Source organism: Rattus norvegicus, chromosome 8 (assembly GCF_021556685.1).
Source record: "Rattus norvegicus strain SHRSP/BbbUtx chromosome 8, alternate assembly SHRSP_T2T, whole genome shotgun sequence".
NCBI classification, from domain to species: Eukaryota; Metazoa; Chordata; class Mammalia; order Rodentia; family Muridae; genus Rattus; species Rattus norvegicus.
The window spans coordinates 106,184,595-106,207,265 of NC_141541.1; the positions used below are offsets into that span (position 1 = coordinate 106,184,595).

General features: G+C 41.5%; 1 protein-coding gene across 1 annotated transcript in view; it reads right to left on the reverse strand.

The window, feature by feature from the left end:
* The window catches only part of Clstn2 (calsyntenin 2), a 609,459-nt gene that overhangs the window by 365,230 nt on the left and 221,558 nt on the right, over window positions 1-22,671 (reverse strand).

Below are 22,671 nucleotides of genomic sequence, written 5' to 3' on the forward strand. Positions count from 1 at the left end.
AAACTAATATTTTAAAAGGGGGTGAGGGTGCTGGAGAGATGGGTTAGAGGTTAAGAGCACTGACTGCTTTTCCAGAGGTCCTGAGTTCAATTCCCAGCCACCGCATGGTGGCTCACAACCATCTGTAATGGGATCTGATGCCTTCTTCCGGAGTGTCTAAAGACAGTGAGAGTTTACTCACATATATCAAATAAATATTTTTTAAAAAGTGGGGGTGGGGGGATTTTCACCTAGAAACAGCCAAGCACACAAGAAACACACTGGGAAAGATTGGAGCTGGCCTGGCAAAAGAACTCATTTGGTAAAGTGCTTGCTGTATAAGCATTAAAACCAATTTGATCCTCAGATCAGATCTTAGGCAAAATGCTAGGCATGGAGGCCGATGCTTCTCTCTCAGAACTAGGGAGGCAGAGACAGGTGGATCCTGGGACTTTCTGGATATCCTGTCTATAAATGAGTACCAGGCTCTGATGAATAACCCTATACAACGATGATGATGATGATGATGATGATGATGATGATGATGATGATGATGATGATGATGATAAAATAATATAAGATGTGCAGTACCTGAAGAATGACATTCAAGCTTGACCTATGGTCTCCTCTTACAGGAGATATGTACCAGCACCATGAACACACACACACACACACACACACACACACACACACACACACACACAATTGTGCTTCTACTGGCCATTAGGTACTATCCAGGATGGGAGTTTCCACTTGATCATTTCCCAGTGCACAGATGAAGAATGGTTTTGAAATACCTTCATTTTAGATGTCAGCCATCCAACAGTGTGACACAGTACTTTCTCATTTGCCTGAAAGTATCAGGGTTTGATACTATACAGGAAACACACCAAGCAATTGTAATAACTAATAAGGACTAACAATGGCTAGAAGGTTGAGATAAAGTATTACAAGATTTTGTATGTTCACATGTAGACATCTCTGGTGAATATCCAACTTCTACCACTAAGCCATTTATCTCCTTGGAGAGTGTTGTCTAATTTTTGTTTGATTCTTATGATGCCATTTGGATGTCTACAAGGGCATTTCAGCTCATCCCCCAAGAAAATACCCTTCCATAGCCAGTCAACATTCCATGTACATTCAATAGGGGTCCTTCCACTGTGAACTTCTTGGTCACTCTTTTAAATCCTTTGCACATACCCACAGAATTAAGGAGGCAAAGCAGGCACCTTAAAAAAGGAAAATAACACACCAACCTAATATGCCCCCCCATACTCATAGATTCCAAGTTGTGTTCATGTATCTTTCCCACAGCAACCTGTGAAATGGGTGTGACCATTGTAAAAAATGGTAAAGAGAAATGTTTCTATGAAGAATGTCTTTCTAAAGATGACTACATGTTTCACAGTGGACCAAAAAATTAGCATGTCACCATATACCAAAGATATTCACAAACACAAAAATACATTTATTATTTCACATGTACAACAGACACACCCTGCAGAATGCTGTCCCCAGAGCATGACAACCATAACGATCTAAATGAAAGCCAATACGACTGCACACAGGGATCCCTCATTTTGGCCCTATTGAGGTTCCCTCACAGGAGGCATGTCATTAGACTCTCACCAAAGAGTCTTACTCCCTCATGGAACCCCTCCTGGCAACATGCAATCCTGCCCCAGCTGCATGTGGAAGACTAAATGAAGGGATCTTCTACCTACACAGCCATGGAGGAGTCTTCATCCACGCTGAGTTGAAGGGTTTTGGCCACATGAATGTTTGGGGGTAACACATTATGGGAAGCACCTCCTCACTGCAAGTAAGCTCAGTACATTCATTAGTTCACCGGACTAGCTATGACTTGAACAGTTAATTTGGCCTGTCATTGCTGCCCCACCTGAGGTGAGCCCATTTTTGTTCCCAGCTCTCCGGGAAAAGTTCATGGAATACCACGTTATTGTAATGGATTATACCAACTTTTCAGTAGCCATGGAGAGTCAAGAGCTCAGAGAATTGAGATTAATTCTGTTGCCCTTTCCCCATCCATCATCCATCAAAAGTTCATTTAAGAGCTGTCCCAGGATTGGTGGGGGACCACACCTAAATCACCCTCTTTCCATCTTTCTGTTTCTCACCCATTCCCCAGCAATGAGTGTTTGGCAGTCTGCTGGGGCAGGGATACGTGCCAAACTAGTCTCAAGTCCGAGCCCCAGAGATCCATTTCTGCTGATTGAATCCTTCTCAGAGCAGAGAGCAGCTCTGCCCATTTCAGGTATGCATGGGGCAGTAGGCTCATCCATTCTTACATTCTGTTGTTCCAACCTGCACTTCATTATGGACTCCGTAAGAATTACAGCCATTCGGGGCTGTCCCCATACTCCTTTGCTCTTTTATTAGCCATCAACACAAATGCAATGTAAATAATTTGCAGCTGTTGGGAGAAACAATTAATCTCTTTTTCCCTTAATTAAACCTAGGGGCCTATTCATTAGAAATGTGTAAGGAGCAGACACTGGGAGCTCACCTAGAGTTTCTGATCCACTGTGCCACCTGGCTCAATGCAGCCATGCTTCAGGTTTCAACTCTGGCTTAGTCACTCCTGGGTGTTATTGAGTGAGTTTCAATGCCTTCAACTACAAGATGTGGGCAATGATGTGACACACAGGACATCCTGTCACTCAGATATCCTGTGCTGGATTCAGAACCTCTGTCTTTTCATTATCAGACTCACTGTGGCCTCTGGGCAATGATAGCTTCTGCATGGAAGGGGCTCGAAAGCTGAGGCTGCTCCCTGATGGGAGGCTGATTTCCTTCTACTTACAGATCTGCCTCCCTCTATTTCTGTCCCAGCTGCTATTGTCAGGTGGCTACTTCATTTTAGCCATTTTATGCATATGGGTTGACTAATGCTCTTTCACATTTATTTATTTATCAATTTCTTTAGTATATCTACATGTGTGCTTATGTGTGTGCCACAGTCCATGCATGCAGGTCAGAGCAAAACAGAAAGCGAATCAGTTCTCTCCTCTCATTTCATGTGTTGTGTGGGTCAAACTCAGGTTCTCAGGCTTGGCAGCAAGAACCTTTTCCCACTGAGCCATCTCACCAGCCAAGGCTCACTAATCTTTATAACCATTACAGTTGTGAGAATTTGTATCTCACTTCACAGGGGAGGAACTGAGACTCAAAAGAACTTAACTGTCCCATTTGGAAAATAAAAATGCAAACATGCACGGAGTTGTCTGACTTCTCCACATTCTGATTTCCTCAAATCTTTTTGTTGTTTTCAAGTTTGACTGCTGTTTTCATCTTACTAGGTTAAAATAATGTCTATGCTTAGGCTATAGACCAAATCCTTAGGGTTGGAAAAAAATAACCAATAATAGTGTCATGGTTTGAATGAGACTGTTCCCAATAGGTTTATGTGTTTGAAGAATTGGTCTCCAGCTAGTAGAACTGTTTCGGAAGGATTAGGAGGTGTAGCCTTGTTAGAGGAGGTGTGTCACTGGGGGCAGGCTTTGAGACTTCAAAGAACTCATGCTTCTGTTTCTGTCTCTGCCACACCTTTGCTTCCTACCTACTGACTAAGATGTCAACTCAAAGCTCTTACTGCCATCATCCCTTCGCTTCACCATCTAACCCTTTAACTATAAGCCCAATTTAAATATTTTCTAATAAGTTGCCTTGGTCATGGTGTTTTATTACTGTGATAGTAAAGTAATGAAGACACAAAGCTAAGGCAAGTATTGGAAATGAATTACTTTTTCTTAGTAGTAGTTCAGTGGTCATTCCAAGAACAACATCTATTCAAATAGATGGAAATCAAATAGGTCCCTTATTCTCTTTCAATGAGGATCATGCTTCATCATATTGGAAGCAGCCTCCTTTGTAGATATTTTTCACCTATGAACTTAATGCTTGCCTTAGGTTTCTACTGAGAAATAAATAGGGACTTTCACACTCCATTGTATATAAATTTTTTAATACTTCCACCCTTATCTATTCCCTGTTTATAAAACAGAAATGTTTATTTCTCAAGTCATTTATGAAAAAATCAAGGAGGAGTTTAGGTAAATGTAATACAATTATCATTTAACACCAACAAGATCCTCAGTCCATTTTATTCTTTCACATACTTAAATGTTGGCCTCACCCCCCTCTCCTGCACACACACACACATACCACAAACATGCATACACACACAAAACACACACTATCCATAAAATATACAGAAAGCATTCTGAACATTGAGGTAGAATGGGGAAATTATTTTCAAAAATTGGAAAAATTCAACATCTCTGTATAAATATATCTACCGAAGAACAATGAAATAGGTTTCTCAATCTGCTAAAGAATATTTACTAAATCCTAAAGGTAACTTCATGCTTAATAGTAAATACTGGATGCCATTTCCATATAAACAGGACAATTCAATTTGTCTACTCTTCAGATATAGTGACATTTTACTGGTGGTTCAAACCAATGCAATAAATAAGAAAAGAATCAGTTTGCAATGGAAAAGGTGAAACTGTCTTCTTACACAAAAAAACATGATCTCCAGTTTCAAGCCTCTATACGCTGGAACATTCCAGTAAGATCTAAGAAGTGCATCACATAAAGTCCTAAGAAACACAGTCAATAAAACAACACAATAAAAGTACAACGTGTGGGTACTGACTATGGATAGGTGAAATTTTAAATAAAAAGTACTGTTATAATAGTATCAAAAGCACAAAACACTTAGGAATAACGCTCATAAAATACATGTGAGGTCTTATGCTCTGAAATTCAGGCTTCTGCTGAGTGGATTTAGAGTTCTGAATGTAGAGACAGTGGTCAGGAATTGGGAGACTCAATAGAAACATGACAAAATGTCCCGAAAACTGACCTAAGAGCCAAAAAAGCTTCATGGATACCATCTCAGAACTTGAGAGAGGAAATGGGATAAAGAATTTAAATGTCTTTTTAAAAGTACCAGCAGGAAGTTTTATACTGAAAAATTTAAATCCATATGCTAGTAAAAAAGACATGACATTGCCAAAATAATTTTGAAGAGAAAAAAGTTGGGACATTTACACTACTTGATATTGTCTTGACTCACGCGGCAGAGTCAAGATAGTGCAGGCACTGATAAAGAGGTGGGCATGTAGCTCACTGGAAAGATCTAAGTCTGGTAATAAACACATCGCAGTGGTGAATTCACTGCCCACAAAGGATTCATTGAGAAATGGGTAGGCTTTTTGTTAAATTCTCCTGAGGAAAAAAGATATTTGTGTACCTTAAAAGAAACTTCAGTCTTACTACCCTGCATCCATAACAACTGTCTCTAAACAGAACTTGCAAAGTTCTATGCATATAAATATAAATTATAAAATTGTTATAAGAAAGCATAAAAAAACCACTCCAGTGTCCTTGGATTAGATTACTAGAAGGGGCATGAAGCGTACCAGATAAAATAAAATACTTGAAAAATAAAATATTATAGAATGATAAACTTTTTTGAAAAAAAAGTCATTCCTCAGGAGAATAATTTTGAAGAGCCGCAGACTGGGAGAAATTATTTAGGAAACATCACATCAAAGGTTTGTTTCCAAAATATATAAACAACATTTAGAATTCTCTAAGAAGAAGATAAGCAGTCTAATAAAAATGACCAACAATTTAACAGAGCTGTCAACAAATAAATATATAAAGATAAATTATGAACAGGGAAATGTACCCAGTCCAGATGGATATCAGAGGCATTTACATTAAACGTGCAGCAGGCTCTCAGCGTGCTGCTGCTCAAGTAGCGACAGTGAGGGAGGCAGTGCCACATTCAGACAGAGCAACTGGAATCTGCATTGTTGTTACTAAAAATGGAAAATGATATAAAGTGATAAACGGTTTAGTTAGGACGGTTTAGTTAGGACTCTGTTTGCTTTTTATAAAACTGCCCGGCAATTCTAATCCTGTGTGATTAAGACTTGAGAAATTCAAACATAAACTATACAGATGACCTCCACAGGATCATAAAGCTTTTATTCTGATTAGTGTCCAAGTGAAAACCAATGAGTGTGTCCAGATAATGGATACTCACATGGCAATATAAATAGGTCAGATGCTGATACCTGGGGGGAAGCAGGTCAACTTGCAAACCACTCACTGGTGAACGAGATCAAACAGGAAGGCTGCATGGTATTCCGTGTCATTTTATAAATTTCTAGAAGTGCAAAAGTCTAAGGACAAATGGAAGAAGGGCCTTGCTGGGAATGACAGAGCTGCTATCTATTTTTGATTGTGACAGTTAAAACCTGGTCATTTTTCAAAACCGTTAAAAGGGTGAATCTTTTGAATGTATAAACCTAGCCTCACTATGTGGAGCAAGAATGCACAGCTTATCCTCAAAGGACTGTCAGCCTGAGAGAGAATGCGTGATAACTACAACATAAAAAGGGACAAGCAAGAAGAAACACTCTCGGGCTAAAGAAAAAGATCAGAGTGCCAAACCAGACACTGTAAGACAGCTTTATTCCAGGACTAGGACTCTGATCGATAGATACGAACCTGTGGTCACACAGTGATCCTGGTGAAAGTCAGTGGATCTCAAGAAAAATCCAAAATAAAACAAACAATGAAACAAATTAACAACAGTAAGAGGAGAAAATGTCATATATGCAGGAAGTGGACATATGAGAAAGTGATATGGATTGTGGGTCAGGAGAGAGATTGGAGAGATTATAGTAATTACAATCCATATTATATAGGTATGAAATTATCTGAGAGAGACAAGACAGATGATAAAGAAAGGAAAGAGAGAGAGACACACACAGACACAGAGAGACAGAGACAGAGAGAACGAACATAAACCAAATAGGGGCAAATGAGGGAGAGGATATCAGGCAAGGGATTAGAGAGCTGTGTGCAAAGCAGCTGGTATGCTACGGAGAGATGTGGGTAATTAGGTTTGGCCAGAGAAAGAAGGATCCAGGCTAACCACTAGGCAGACCTGCCATGAAGCATCTACACGATGTAGAGATCATTCACACACAGAAATCATTCATCAGCTACTTCTGAACTCTTGCCCCCTGGGAAACCAGAGAAGTACCTCCTATCCAGGACAAAGAATTAGGTACTAATGCTTGTAGCCTGACTGCTAGTACTTATTCACTCCTCTTTTGTAATGTTTGAACCTTGAGCAAGATACTTTGTCGGTTTGTTTCAGTATGCCAAGGACGTTCATTCATGCTTGGCTTGATTTAGATGTAACATCAGAACTGACCTTGTATCAGTTCCCAGGAGGTAGTGGTCCTGTTTGCTGCACACACCTTTTAGAGGGTGTCCCATCGCACCCTAGCCTGTCTCTTCTCCACATTTCAGATTCTGGAAAATGCCTGTGTCTTTTCACTTAGAGGAGGAGGGCAATGTAATGTTTGTGCTCCATTTACAGAGAAATTAGGTCTCACCACCCAATGATTCTTTAACTAGAGCACAGAGCATTTCTCGTGGGAGCAGTCTATGCTACCTCTGGAAAGGCATGTTAATGCTCCCAAAAGCAGCAGAGTCATGTGTCTGGGGGGGGGGGGTTGGTTACCTTTTGACTCTTTCTCCTTTCAATATAAAGTTCACCTGTGTGGAAACTGTTGGCTCTCAGAAGTCTAATACCTGTTCCTGTGTAAAAGGTATGGTTTATTGTGGCAAAAGCATTCACGGGGTTAACTATATTCTGTCTAATACAGTGTTCTCATTGCCAACAGGTCTGTTGCATGCCACATCCCAGTTCACTTTCTGGTCTGATCTTCTGATAGCTGCTTAAGCCAGGGTGGCCATTACACCCATGAGGAACTGGATAGATGTCAAAGGCTGGGCAGGTTTTATCATGAAAATTTGGGAGCTCAGAACTTACCATTTATTTGGGAATGGGCTTTTGACACTAGTGTTCCTAAAGAGCTGGCATTCATACAATGATCACTCAAGGTTTGGGGGAAATTGAGCAGTCATTTAAATCAGGGAAGCCAGTCTTTCAGAAGACACAGGATTAGGGTGTGGTCCTGGAGGGGAAGGCTGCATCCACCCCAACTGTGGAACTACAGGAGCCAACCATCCAATCTGCTTCCCAACGCTGTGCTCCACCTCAGTGCACATCAGCTGATGTGAGTGAATGAAGACTATTGGTTCTTTTAAAAACCACCTTCTCTTCCTTAAATGGCTTTGGGTGGATGTCTATTCTTGCAACGATTCCTAACTACAATAAATATTGTCACATTTAAAAAAATATTTATTTGCTTGCTCCGGAGTGTGGAGGTGATGGGGACTGTCTAGAAAAGGTTTTCTAGATTTTTCCATCCCGGGCTCCTTCATCAGTTTCCCTCAGAAATGGTATAGCCATCCGATGCCACTCATGTGCATTCATTTTTCATCTGCTTGAGTCCCTGACTCTCACTCTGTCTGACCATCCTTCCAGATTAAGTCAAGATCTAAATTCGCATAGCCCTCTGAACTTCCCTATTTCCCTAGACTGCCTATCTCGTGCATATTCATTAGCCCCTTCCTAACAATCTTCTCCATGAACAGTGCTAAGCCTTGAGGGTAAGGAGCATCCTTGGATCTGAGGATGTCTGTAGCTCCTGACAGTTCCCAAAATATCCTTTACCTTCTAGGTACCTCCAAGAATGACACGGGGGCAATGCCTGATTACAATGATTAGGTATCCAACATCACCCAGATACAGAGAGGGTGTGTGTTGCAAGCCTTAAGGTAACCCTGTCACTTAATGAGAGGCAATGTGCTCTGCTGGAGTACCAATTAAAGTGTTTTAAATACAAACTCCATGTGCATAGCTCACATATGCTGAAATCCACAAGAAAGAAGGATTATTTATGCTGCTTTAAATGTGTTGGAAGTCTTGTGGAAAGGATGGCTAAGTCATTAATCCTTAGCTGTTTGATAGGGGGCTTTTGCTAAAGGTGGAACCTCTCTTTCCCTTCTGCGCTCTCTCTCCCTCTCTCTCTCTCCACCATCCTTCCCCTTTCTGCCTCTTCATCGGCTTATCCACTATTTGTGTTTTCCTTCTATCTTTTCCTTTCTGTCCACAAATAATTGGGTATTGTATTGAGCTGTTAACTGAATGTTTGTGTCTTAGTTAGGGTTTTCCTGCTGTGAACAAACACCATGACCAAAGCAACTCTTATAAGGACAACATTTAATTGGGGCTGGTTTACAGGTTCAGAGGTTCAGTCCATAATCATCAAGGCAGGAAGCATAGCAGCATCCAGGCAGAAAAAGGGGTAGAGGAGCTGAGAGTTCTACATCTTCATGAGGCAGACAGGAGAAGAGTAGCTTCCAGGCATCTAGGAGGAAGGTCTCCAAGCCCACCCTGACAGTGACAGACTTCCTCCAACAATGCCCCACCTACTGCAACATGGCTATACCTCCTAATAGTGACAGTCCCTGGGCCAAGCATATTCAAACCACCACAGCTAGTAATATTAAGATAAGTTATATATCACTATCCCATATAAATAATGGGCCAGAAGAAAGGTAGAAACATATACACTGTACTGCTATATACTCTGACTACTGTGAGTTTTGAGCTTGTCTCTACACAAGGCATTTGGACAACTAAGCAAAGTTCAGCCTGGATTGACCCCCAAGGTAGATTGGAAGGAGTTCTGAAATGTTTTGATTCAATGAAATCCCAATCAAAATCTCCATGACATTCTTCTCAGAAATAAGCAAAACTATTCTAAAGGTCATATGGAACCACAGAAGACTCCAGATATCCAAAGCCAATGGGACCATAAGCACCAAGAACAAACCGGGAGAGATTCCCTTACGAGATTCCAATCTATAATATGCAATCATAGTAATAAAAGCATGTATCATGGAAACAGACCTGTAGCCCAATGGAATAAAATAGAAGATCCAACCATGAGTGTATTTAACTACAGCCATCTGCTACTTGACCATGAGGTCAAAAATATGTGCTAGAGAAAGAAAAAGAAACAAATAAACACACCATAGCATCTTTAACAAATGGTGCTGGGAAAACCGGATGTCCACATATAGAATGGAATTAGACTCATATCTATCAGTCTGCACAAAACTAAAAACTTCCAGATGGATCTAAGACCTCAGAGTGAACTCCAAAATGCTGAGTGACAGAAGAAATCATACACAGGACCCTGTAAGAAACAGGGCTAGGAGGAAACTTTCTGACTCCATTTGCTCCGGAAGTAAGGCCAACTATTGACAAAAATTGACCTCAGAAAATTGTAGGTTGATGTCTTTATGCAGGAAGGCAGGTAAAGGATAGAATGAGGCCTGTCATTGGACAACAAGTAAGGATAGGGGGGAGAAAAGTTTTAGAGAGGAGAAGGAGACAGAGGAGTGAACAGGAAGAGCTGGGAGAACATGGCGGCAGATGTTAAGATTCTTCTCAACGCGTAGATACAGGGTTGTTATGACTATTTTTAAGGAATGGATGTGTACAGGATTTTGTGCTGTCTAGATGGGCAAATTATATCTTATCATTTGGATCAGAGGTTATTGTGTGGTGTGTTCTTTCTTGTGGCAACTTGCGTTCAAGAGAAGGAGCGGTGGTGGGACACACCAAGCCCGCCAAGGAATTGGGATGTGTATGCCTGGCGCAGTAACACCCCGCCAAGGGAACTGTGAGTGAGAGCAAAGCAGCGTGCAAGGTGCACACTGGAACAGACCGCCTGGGTCGGAGAGTACCAAGGGGGTCAGCGTGGAGCCGCTGAGATAAATCAGCGCTAGTTCCTATGCCAGGTTACAGAGAGAGCCCAGGAGAAAAGTGCAAAGCGGTACTCACCAGACCCAGTTGCGCTGCTTTTTTACTGCAACATAAAATTATACAGTTTCTATCCACCAAAGGAAAACAGTTAATTGAGTGAGTTGCTCAGTGTGAGACAGAATCTTTGCTAGTTTCAAATTTCTAGTGTTCCATACCAAATCTTTCAACTCTTCTTTACACAGAGTGGGTAACCACAACCCTGTAGGCTTTTTAGGAGAGCAACAGCCAATTCTGGCTGAGTGGGGCATAACACCTCACAGGTCCCTAAGAAGGCTCAAATCCACAGCCTGAGATCAAGGCTTGGGGTGTCCCCATAAACACACTCTATAATTGATGTCTTTGTTTGAATAACCAGCCTCTTACCTCATAGGGCCTGAGAAAACCAGAGTCCCTGAAGAAGCCCAGGTGCTGGTCAGGAGAGGCTGATGTAGGATGTGTGTGGGGGTGGGGTGGGCTGCTTTGTTTTATGTCCCTCCTAGTTGCAGGAACCAGCTCATTTTTTCCACACAAAATGTCTTACCTCCTGAACAACATTATTGGACTAAAGTGTGCACTAAATTGTTATATCTGCAATTCCCCAAGATTGTTATTACTCCAATATCTCATACTTCACTGCATTTTAAACATTTGAACTCCTAAAACCAGACAGTAACTTACTTTGAAATTTATGCTCCTGAAGATAATTGTCTAAACCTCTTCTGTAATTGCCAGAATCAGACCAGAACCATCACATAATTAATTAATCAGAAGCTGATGCTACGGAGGACCTACTGTGTGCTGGGAATCACAGCACCACCTGGCTAAATCCAGCCAATTGCCTCCTCTGAGGGCAGCGTGAGTTTTACTTCATGGCCAAGAGTATAGAGAGCCTGAAAGTTTAAGGGATGCAAATGTTCGTGGTCCCTTAATGGAAGAGATGGGACTTCCATCACAGTTTCTTCTTCCTAGCTATCAGCTTACCAGAAGGAAGTTGTTTCCATTTCCTGTAGCTCAAGCTTTGGATCAAGTGCTTCGTAAGGCATAACAAGATAATGTCGACAAATCCAAAGCCGGCTGGATGACAGTTGGAACCATCCAGGGAAGCAGAAAACTGGTTATGTCTAAAATCTGCTTGTATACATATATTCTGGCATTGAGCCATCTATATAATATTATAGAGAGAAGAGGGAGGGGGGAGAATATGTGTGCGCTTATTCCAGGGATTGATTCATGCATTGTCCAGTTTCAGGGGTTAGCAAATCAGACATCTGCAGGCAGGCAGTGAGCTGGCCACTCAGGCAGGAGAAAATGCTAAAGTCCTGGGAAAGGTTAGACATTGCTATGAAAATGCATGCGATTTAAGTTGATCTCTATTAAAATTGACTAAGTGTAGAGGTTAACCAGATCTAAACAATCACATGCTAGCCCTCCACACTAGTGCTAAAATAACCAGCCAAGAGGAGTCTGTGAGACAATAGCTTCCACCCGAGGCAGAGACTTGGATGGGAATGTGGATTCCTCTTAACCTTAGGTAAAGACACTATATTTTTGTTTCTCTACTGGCAAACTAATAAATAAAACCTTTGTGCCTTATGCCATCAACCTTGTTCTAGAAAATAGCAAATGCGCATGATACATTTTTATTGTGAATTCCATCCCATGCCTTAGATCCTGAGATGTTCACAAAGATGGATGGCAATTATCTGGTTTACAGTATATTCACTGCAAAGTGCTCACCTGCCTCTCAGTGCTTCAGAAGGAAAACACTGACAGGCCAATTTCACTTCTTATTTATGGGAGCTGTTATCTGCATTTCTTCAGCTCCTGTTTAGAAGGGAAAGAATATCAGAGCTAGGGAGAAAGGTTAAAAAATACTCCCCTCCATATATCATCGTATTAAAGCTGAGAGTCAAATACACTAGGTCTCCTCATATTTAGTTCTCAGTACAGCACTGCAGATAAGAATGTTCCCGTTTTCATGAGAATACTTGTGTTCTTGCCTGCTCAGTTTAGCTCTGCTTAGGCAGCAAGTGAGGCAGGGATGCAAGATGCATCGTGAGACTGAGTTAGATCCCCTCCATGTCCTCCCGCGACCTCTGGTTATCTCCAACATAACGTGGATAGCACCCCATGTAAATCGCCCTTTGTGTCTTTCTTCTATCAGATGGTAAGAAAGATGCTGGGTCATTTCTGACCCAAACCTAGGACAACCGTTCTAGAACGTGGTCATACGTACTTGGAAGGGGTCCCTGAGACCCTTTCTGGAGGTCATGTAATTTTCATAAAAGCACTGCAGTGTTACCTGCTTCCTTTGCTTTAATTCTCTCTGAGAGAATATTCTCAGGAGTGGGATACTGTCACAGACAGGCTGCAGACTCAAATATGAAAAGCCAGCTGTCTTCTGTTGAGAGAGACACTCCCGACATTTGCAAAACTGTAAAACAATGGTCCTCTCCACACGTTAGTTTTTTTTGTTATGGTGATTTTCAATAAAAGTATGTTATTTTGCCTGTATTATGATTGTGTTTATTTAAAAATGAGGTAGTAAATACACATGCCTAATATTATAAGTTTTAACAACTAAAGTAGGAAATAGAACTGAAAAAAACTATAACAAAATGAAATTTTCTGGGGGTTATTAATATTTCTTAGGAGTATCAAACTGTGCTAAGACAAGAACAGTTGTTATATAGCCTGGGAGAGGATTTGAAAAGAGTTAAATCAACTCAGGGAGGAAGGAAGAAAGTCAGAAGAAAGAACGGGGGACAAAGGAAAGAAACAGAGGAAGAAGGGGAAGGAATATAAAGTCACGGAGGCAAGGTTCTGATTGTCAGCCTTTAATTCAACTCACTGGGGTGAAGCAGATCAAGGTAGTGACTATAGCCATGATCAGCTCTGACCAGAAGGAAAGGCACCTGGTTGAGCAAAAGGCTTTGCATGTAGCTTCTCAGACAGCATGCAGTAGAGCCTGACTCTTTTTTTTTTTTTTCTTTTCTTTTTTTCAGAGCTGGGGACCAAACCCAGGGCCTTGCGCTTACTAGGCAAGCGCTCTACCACTGAGCTAAATCCCCAACCCCGAGCCTCTGACTCTTAGGGAAGCACAGGAGGTCCTTTCCTTTTGTAAGAACTGGAATGTGTGCAGCAGGGAGAGTGAGCGTCTGAAATCATAGCTCCTAGATCTCTAACAACCTAGATGTAGAAACAGCCACACGAAGTTGCAGGAACATCCACTCATAAGTCACCCCTACCAAGGATGTCAAAGGTTAAGAGCATCATGATAAATTTCTGAAGTGAATTTGGCTCCTGCATTTTCAGAGAACTTGACAGGCAACAATCATGTGTTAAAAGAGAAATTATGGTGGCAGCAATTTTAAAGGCACTGAAAGCATTCATTTCTCACAGAGGTAAATTGAAAGGGTATTTTTTTTTTGAGACTCTCAAAGTCTAAGGAATCCTTCCCCCAATTGATGCATGGGACCTCTGTTCTCACTGATACTACCCATGCCACCTGTCATAGGGGTGACGTTCCAGGAATGTACATTGAAGGATCATCAATGAATGACAAGCTTGTACTGCTGATGCTAATTATCTAGACAAAAATTCATCTTCGGGGATTCTTCTCAAATGAACAAAATTGGCCTAACCCAGATTTCAGGTTTAGAAATGTTTAAGGTCAACTACTGGTTGATTAAGAAAATTTTAGATTATATATACATTAATACCTCTGGAAACAACTAGACTTAGGGTTAGGGAAAGCATAGATGGTAGATGAACAGAGTGAATGAAGGAAGGTGGTAGATGGTGGACATCGTCCTAGAATGGGCCTAGCAAGGAAAGAGAACTCCACAACATTTCAAGGTTCCAAGAGGAAGTCTAATTCCTAAGTCAGAAATTCATATGCTCATTAGAAATTTGGGCTGTGAACAGAAAATACATATCGTCTGCCACAGAACTCATGAAATGTATGAGCAATAACTTGACTTAGGATTGGGATAAACCAAAAGAGCCTTATGAATATGAAAAGATAAGTGGAATTATATACCATAGGGCTCATTATGTTGAGCTTCATATGGGTGCCTTGCCATTGATGGCATGCCATTTGGTGTGTTGTATAGTAATGAAAATGAAGATACTTATAAAAATAGTTACGTGTTATTTCTTAGAGTGTTTTCTCAAATCATTTAAAAAAAAATAAGAACTGAAGTTCTTAGCAATGCTGCCTCTCTCCAGTGAACATTCAAGGGGCACAATCTGTTTCCCAGTGTGTCTTCTACAAAGAATGAGGGTGACATTTCTTGGATGCCCAACTGGCATTTTGTGGAGTTAAGAGGGCCCTTCCAATTCTGTCCAGCTCCACAAAACCAACATGAGATTAAACATGCAAAGATTTTATTGGAGAAAAAGTCATGTAGAAAGAAACTCAAAGATAGAGCCATGGCAATCTAGGAGGAAACAAATCCTGTCAAGACCCGTAAGTCCAAAGCTGGCACGCAGAGGCATACTTCTTTTAAGAGTGAGTCTGACTAGGTATGGTCAATACCTTTATCCACAGTCACTGGCTGGGAACACAAGGGAAGGTATTTATTTCACTACCTAGAACTTTGCCTTGCCTTTACGTATCTGACATAATGGAGTCTATAGGCCATCTCCACCGGGCACATAAACCTTACCTTTAAAAACTATACCCAAATATCATCCATCCATTTGATAAATACTTATCAAGAACGTGTGCTATGTAATACCCTGTTCCAGGCATAAAACAGAAAAAAAGTGTATTCCCAGAACTGGCTAAGGAAATTTGATTATAATTCACTTAGACTAAATTATAATTGAAACATCTTAAAACAAGTGGACAGAAAAATGTTCCCCTCTCATACCCATTGCAGACATGAGTTATCAATCCTGCCGAGCTTAGACATGACCCCAGACCCTTCCTGAATAGGATGCTTCTGGCAGCCTCTAGAAATCAATAGTAGCACTTAGTACAAAGCTCATTTGATATCGTTGCCTTAGTAGCTGTGGAAAGAGGGGTGGCGACTGGGCTGTGAAGACTATTACATACTCAAATGAAGTTGTCTATGCTTTGAAAAACTATTCCCAAGAAGTTTGTAAATAAATCTGTTTTAGGGAATGAATAAAATGTAATCAAGGCTATAAACTTAGCTTCCTGGTCTTTCATCTTGGTCCCAGCTATCTTCAGACATTTTCTGAGACACTCTGATCTCAAGTTATAAATGTCTTAAAACTCTACAATCCCTTGACTTTCAGAATGCTTATTGACTGGGGGAAGACAGTTGAGAATGAAGACTTGATGAGACTACATCCAACTGGGTTGAGTGAGATTTTCCTGATCATCATTCAGATGTTATCAATGGGCTTTTCCAATGCACCAATCAAGTAAGATTGTTGGGCACAGTCATGAGTGTCACAATTACTGATGAAAAGAGGAAAGCCAGGATGTCCAGACAGCTTTATCATCTGATCTAGGCAATTTTTTTCATTGAAAGACAATCCACAGACCATATATAATTTATGAATACCATTCAGACATTCAAGACACCTCTCCCTTCCCACTGCCATTTGGGAAAAGGAAGAAAAATTTTCTGTCCTCCCCAGCTTCATTCCTTTCCTTGTAGGCACCTCCTCAGAAAATGTTCCCATTGTAGCTGGACAAATCAACACTTTAAAACAGCACCTTGGCCTGCCTTTCCCTGGCCATCTGTGCATCCACAACCATCAGCAACTCTGTCAGTTCTAGACCAACACTGTAGAGTGCAGAACATCCCTTTCTTCTCATGCCAACACCATTGCCTCCATATTCTCTATGAGAGCCCCCAGTTTGCCTCCATGTCTCCACTCTCAGTACCTATAATCCCATCCATACAGCTTCTAGAGTGGGCATTTCTAAAAGGCAGTCTGACCAGAAACAATCTCCAAGCGACCACCATGCAGTCCACTTCAAATTCCTCTCAGACTCACTGCTGACTTGCTTCCCTTCAATCTCTTGCCCACTACCGCCTAACCACACTGTTTTCCTCTTCAGCCTGCAGATTTTGCATCTCAGTCTTACTCCGAGCAACCAGCACTAGCTCTCTTTCCAATGGTTTCCCTAGTCACATGACCAGCTCCTTTACATCAATGACCTTGACTCAGACCTCCAAGTAGCTGCTCCTGAAGATCCTACCCAAAGCATCTCTCTCTGTTGCTCACACAAGCTATCCTAACCCACCTGGATTCTTTTTATTATAACAACAACATAAGAAATTATCTTTTGTCAGCCTTGACTTTTCTATTGTCTCTCTTGTCCCTCAGAAATGTAAGTCCTAGAAATACAAGTCTTGTCTCTTCTGTCTATCACTATTTATCCAGAGTTCAGATAGTGCCGGGGCCATGGTAGGCACAAATCAATGTATAACCAAAATAGGGAATGGACTAGCATCCATCATGGCTGTCTGTCAGTGAGGTCAGAAGTTTCTCTCTGAGCTTAGCCCTCCTTGTAGAGCCCCTTTGCTGGCCAGCCAAATCTTCTGGAAGCCCCTTCCTTCCTTAGCACACACAGCCTGCCATTGTAAGCCTGTTACCTATACCCCAATGTCACCAAGGCATCCATATGGCTAATTTCAGATGCTCTCTGTACTAGACTTTCATATTTTTTTTCCTAAAAGAATTTGAGAAGGCCAATAATCTTTTGTCCTCTAAAAAAAAGAGAGAGAGACTCTCAAGAAGAGGAGGGATTAACAAAATATTTTTGAGAATGATCTCTTTGGTTCACCTATGCTTGAGTTCCTTTCTCACACCCTCCTCCAGACTTACATGAGCACACTGGTGTACTCAAACCTTACAGCCAATCTAAGCTGCTACCTTCCCTGGGCTGGTAGGGAGAAGTTAACTAAGCCTGCCCCAAGATGAATGGGGCAGTCCTGTTTCATATTGCCGCTAGGTAAAATGCTAAAGCTTCAAGTCAAGTTTCCTCCAGAGAAAGGAAGCTTTAGCCCAAGTGTTTGTGTGTCCCTTTAGCTTTCTGGCAGCCTCCTATATGTTTTGTGCCAGTGGGAACACTTGTCCTTCCATCCCTCTATCTTTAAAAAGCAGCACCTTCCCCAACACAGAACAGGGCCAGAATCAAGCTAAGAATGGTAAAGAGGACATATAACAGGGGCTTCTTCTTCAATAGTGGAAGCTGAGACCTTGAACTCTCTTGTACAAGTCCCACACTATGTCCTTGCATACAGTTCTTCGTGGCAAAAATTCTTTGACACACCACGAACCAGACAGCCATCCTAAGCCCCTCTGTCTATAAGCTTCCCTCTTGGGCTCATCCGGCTTCTTTTTAGAATGCTGGGGAAATTTAGTCCATGCATTGATAGATAGGGGGTTCAAGGTCTGTTTTAGAAATTCTCCATAGATCAGTCTCTAAATATCCCATAAATTGCAAAGCATTTGTGTCTTGGAGATAATGATTATCCTCAACTCCAGCATAGAGTAGGGAAAAGTGGGATCTTGTGCAGCATAAAGGAAAGTGGAGGACACGTGCAAACCAAAGTTCTGTGAACTGTACTGGCTAACTTATATCAACTCAACACAGGCCAGACTCATTTGAGAGGAGGGAGCCCTAACTGAGAAAAATGCCTCCATAAGATTGGGCTGTGGGCAAGCCTGTAGGGCATTTTCTTAAATATGATTGATGTGAGAGGAGCCATCCTATTGTGGGTGGGGCCTTCTCTGGGTTGGTGGACCTGGGTTGTATAAGAAAACAGGCTAAGCAAGCCATGTGAAGCAAGCCAGTAAGCAGACCCCCTCTGTAGCTTTTGTATCCGCTTCTGCCTCTAGGTTAGTACCCTGCTTGAATTTCTGTCTTGATTGCCTTCAATGATGGACTACAATGTAGAAGTGCAAGCCAAATAAACACTTTCCTCCCCAGCTTGCTCTTTGGTTGTGATATTTCATTACAGCAACAGCAACTCTAAGACATTGACTCCTCATCCTGAGATTTGTGATCAGATGAGCCAGTACCACCAGCACTTTGGACAGATCTTTCAACCTACATTCCAGAAAGAGTGAGGCCAGTGGGATTCACACATTGACTTCCCCAGACATACTGAGGTTCACCATGCTATTTTTATTCAATAAATATTATTTAGTGAATATGTATTTATGCCAGAAATTTAGATGCATAGTACTAACAATTATATTAATAATTACACTAATTACACTAAGTAATTATACTAATAATTTTAATCAGGTTAAGTGCTCAGAAAGAAGACATGATTCTATAAGGACATATGTCAAGGGGCAGAGACCTAATTGAGAGTGTTAGTGAGGGTCACTTTTTTAAAGTGACAGATGTGAGGCTGGGAGTACAATTCAGAGACAAAACATAACCCTAGAATATATGACATGCAGTTTAATCCCCAGTATTGAAAACAGTAAAGTTTATAGAGAAGCTAAGTTATAACAGGTATGTCATTTCTATGCAGAACGACTAGCAAGGGAGATGACTAAAGAAGGCAGGTGCAGTCCATTTGAAAAGATCTTGAAAGGCCCTTTTGTGTGATGAGGAAAACAAGAAGGCTTCCATTTAGAAGGCTCCCAAGGATATTAGACCAAGATTCAGAATGTCACAGGACTAAGAATACCTGAATGAATAAATGCGTTGATTAACCATAATATATTATTATGAATGTCTGTCAATTATTAATGTTCCATGTATAATTTTGTAGGAAATTCAGAAGAATGGAGGTCAAGGATAAATTCACCCTTGCGGGCCTTCAGGAGCAGGGCTGGGGCTCGGCTGGATTTTGCATGATGGTTTAAGTAGGAAGAGAAGCAAAGCAGAGTCAAAGCCAGGAAATCCACCTAGACCCCATCCCTTGTTTTCTCATGTATCAACTCATTGCGCACTTTGTCTGTTTTGACCTTCACTAAATATCTCTATCCCAAGTCAGCTTTCCAATCCCAATGCCAAGGCTCACCTTGAAAATAAGCTGGAAAAACAGATCTCTTAGAGCTATTTTTTATTTGCAAATGACATGTCTAAAAGGAACATATCTTTCCATCTGGTCCTATGAGGCCAAGTATTACAAGTAGCTTAGTAATGCCCAAGAATTTATTAAACACTTGATATGTTTCTTCCCTTATGTCAGCCATTAAGAGAAACCTTTGGAAGTCAGAGGCCTCTCACTCCTCAAGCCTAATGTCAGTGATATCTCCATGAGGGAGGGTGTTTTCGCTAAGAATGAGATGTAGCGGGTACCATGGAAATTGATCCAATATTCTAGTTGACTTTATTGGGTTTGCGTGTGTGTGTGTGTGTGTGTGTGTGTGTGTGTGTGTGTGTGTGTGCATGTGAGATTTCCGTTCGTTTTGTAAGAATGAATGCTATCTGTGATATGAGCACATGTCCTGTGTGCGGGGACATGTTTTGTGTCTGGCAAGTTGGGCTCCCTGGGACTCTAAGTGTGCAGTAGGTTTAGGAGTGTTCCTGAGATCAACATCGGCGAAAAGAAGGAAGGAAGCCAGAAGATCAGAAGAGGGTTTGTGCCTCAGCCCAGTGACAGTCCTCAGTGAACTCCAGGATGCTCAGGAGCCTGGTATTTCTCACGAACCCCACAATGGGTGAGCCAGTATCTACTTGCATTCTTGGGGTGCTTGATAACCCCAGGAAGGTGTTTTACTAGGGGTCAATTACCTCCCTGAAGCTAAGGCAGTGCCTGAAGGAGTTGAGAGCTGAGCATCACCTCTACCCATATATCTGACATCTGACCTGGGAGGCACATACCTGGGTCCGTCTACACTTTGAAAACTGGCAAAGCATCAAGACGCACATAGCACATCTCTTTTACAGATAAGAAACTGAGGGCTGGTGAGAGTTTCTTCTGACTGAAAGCCTAGGTCACATTGAGTTCTGATTCTGCAATATCTGCTTCTGTCAGTGTCTAGTGGTTACTCCAAGTCGGTGAGTAGAAACTCACCCTGTGCTCTTACCACAATCCAACATAGCCTGATCACCCAATGGACCATCTCTGGCTATGTTTTTAACTGACATAAGTGGGACGGAAGAGAGAAGAGACAGCTGGTTCGAGGAGAGCACATAGCTTGAGGTAAGTACAGCACCCGCTTATCTTCTTTTGGGGTAGAGGAGTGTTGTCTCATCCTAGGTTCCATTTGGAAAACAGAGGTAATATCAGCGCTATAACTTGTGGGTATAGTTGCCTAACTGAGCAGACAAAAATCCAGAGCACCCAATGAGGTTTGTTTTCTGCAAGAAACTAATGGATACATCTGTTATGAATGTGCCTGGGCCATGGTTGGCACATGTTTCTATGATCAGAGCCATGGCTGCATATCCAGCATCTGAAGCACCCAGCACTCTTTGTAGCCCTACTCATGGTGAGGAGGAAGGCTCCATCCGTGGATATGGGGAATTTCACTGATGCATGACTTTTCTCAGGTCAAACTTTCTCGCAACTTGTTTGCTGTTATCTATCTACCTGTATCCAGAATTTTCATTGGACAGTTACAGTCAGGGCTCAGAGTGTTGGCCACATTTGTAAAGTGTTCACCACTCTGGTTAGCTGCATGAACCTGGGAAAGTGGGGTCTCAAAAGGAGGTGGACTAAAGTCTCTTGCAACAGCCAACTTTTTTCAGAGCATCAGATAATTTATACTCAGAGTGTTAAGAGTCACATGAGAAAGATGTGACACAAGAACAAGCCGCACATGGCAAACCATGTTTTTCCATGTGTGAAGTAAACTCACTCCTATCTGCTACTCCTGGGAGAGCACAAAAACACATTCCTAGAACAATTCCGTGGTATGGAGAGATTGCAAGACTCTTGTTTGCTTGGAGTTTATCACACAGTCTCGGAAATCTCTCACACACCTTCCTTCACGGACCATGTTCTGACACTGGAGCTATGCCTACTCCCAGTGGGAAACTAAAGCACAATTGAGTATAAATAAGACAAAGAAAAGTGCAGAAAACATTTCTTTTTTTTTACAAAGCAAAGGATTCAAAGAGAAGTTGAGGTCAGTGGGGAACTGAGCTGTCTCTTGGGAGTCTCTTTTTCTCAAAAGACTATTCAGCTTTCCTTTGTCTACCTTAGTGAATAAGTCTCTGGATTCTCTCCTATGATAACCTCCTGGCCACTAGCAGCCAGCTGAACCCATGGGCTGTTTGCGAACCCAAATATCTGCTCCCATTTCTTCTGGAGCAGGCCAAGGATTGCAAAAGACCCAGCTTTCCCCAGTTTCTTCATCAGGAAGTTGGCTTAGAATTTAGTCTTAGCAGTTGTGTGATAAGGAAGACAGGTACAGAGTCAAAATGGAGCCAAGTGACTAGAAAGCCTTCTATTTCTTCCAACCTTCCAGAAGGGTCATTCCCCTTTATTACCCGGAGATTCATAAAAATGCACAAGTGGAATGCAGCAGTTTAAATAGTTCCCTTTTAGGAGTTTGGCACTAAATACATTAAATGAATTCCCTCAGCCCTTGGACAAGAGGCCATTAGACATGGACTATTACTTGCATTATCATTACGTTAGTGGGTCATTATGAAAAATAAAAGTTCTAATCAGCATGAACATTTATAAAGTGCCACACGATAGGGAACACGCCAGGCTGGGCTGTCTCAAACATCCAAACTAACCACAGTGAGTAATGACTGTGGATAAAAAAAAATATATATTAAAAAAATAAAAGGTTGAACACAAAGAATTGCTTTAACATATCCCACTCAAAGTCATTAGCAATTAAAGCATTGGAAAAGAAGGAGGTCCACCTCACATCCCTAGCTAAATGAGAGAGTTCTCTCAGCTCTGCTTGGTGAGTGGTGATAAACTCATTCTATTTACCATCCCCCTTCAGGCTTCAGATGAAATAAAGGAGTCCTGTAAGCATTATAAGTTCTACGT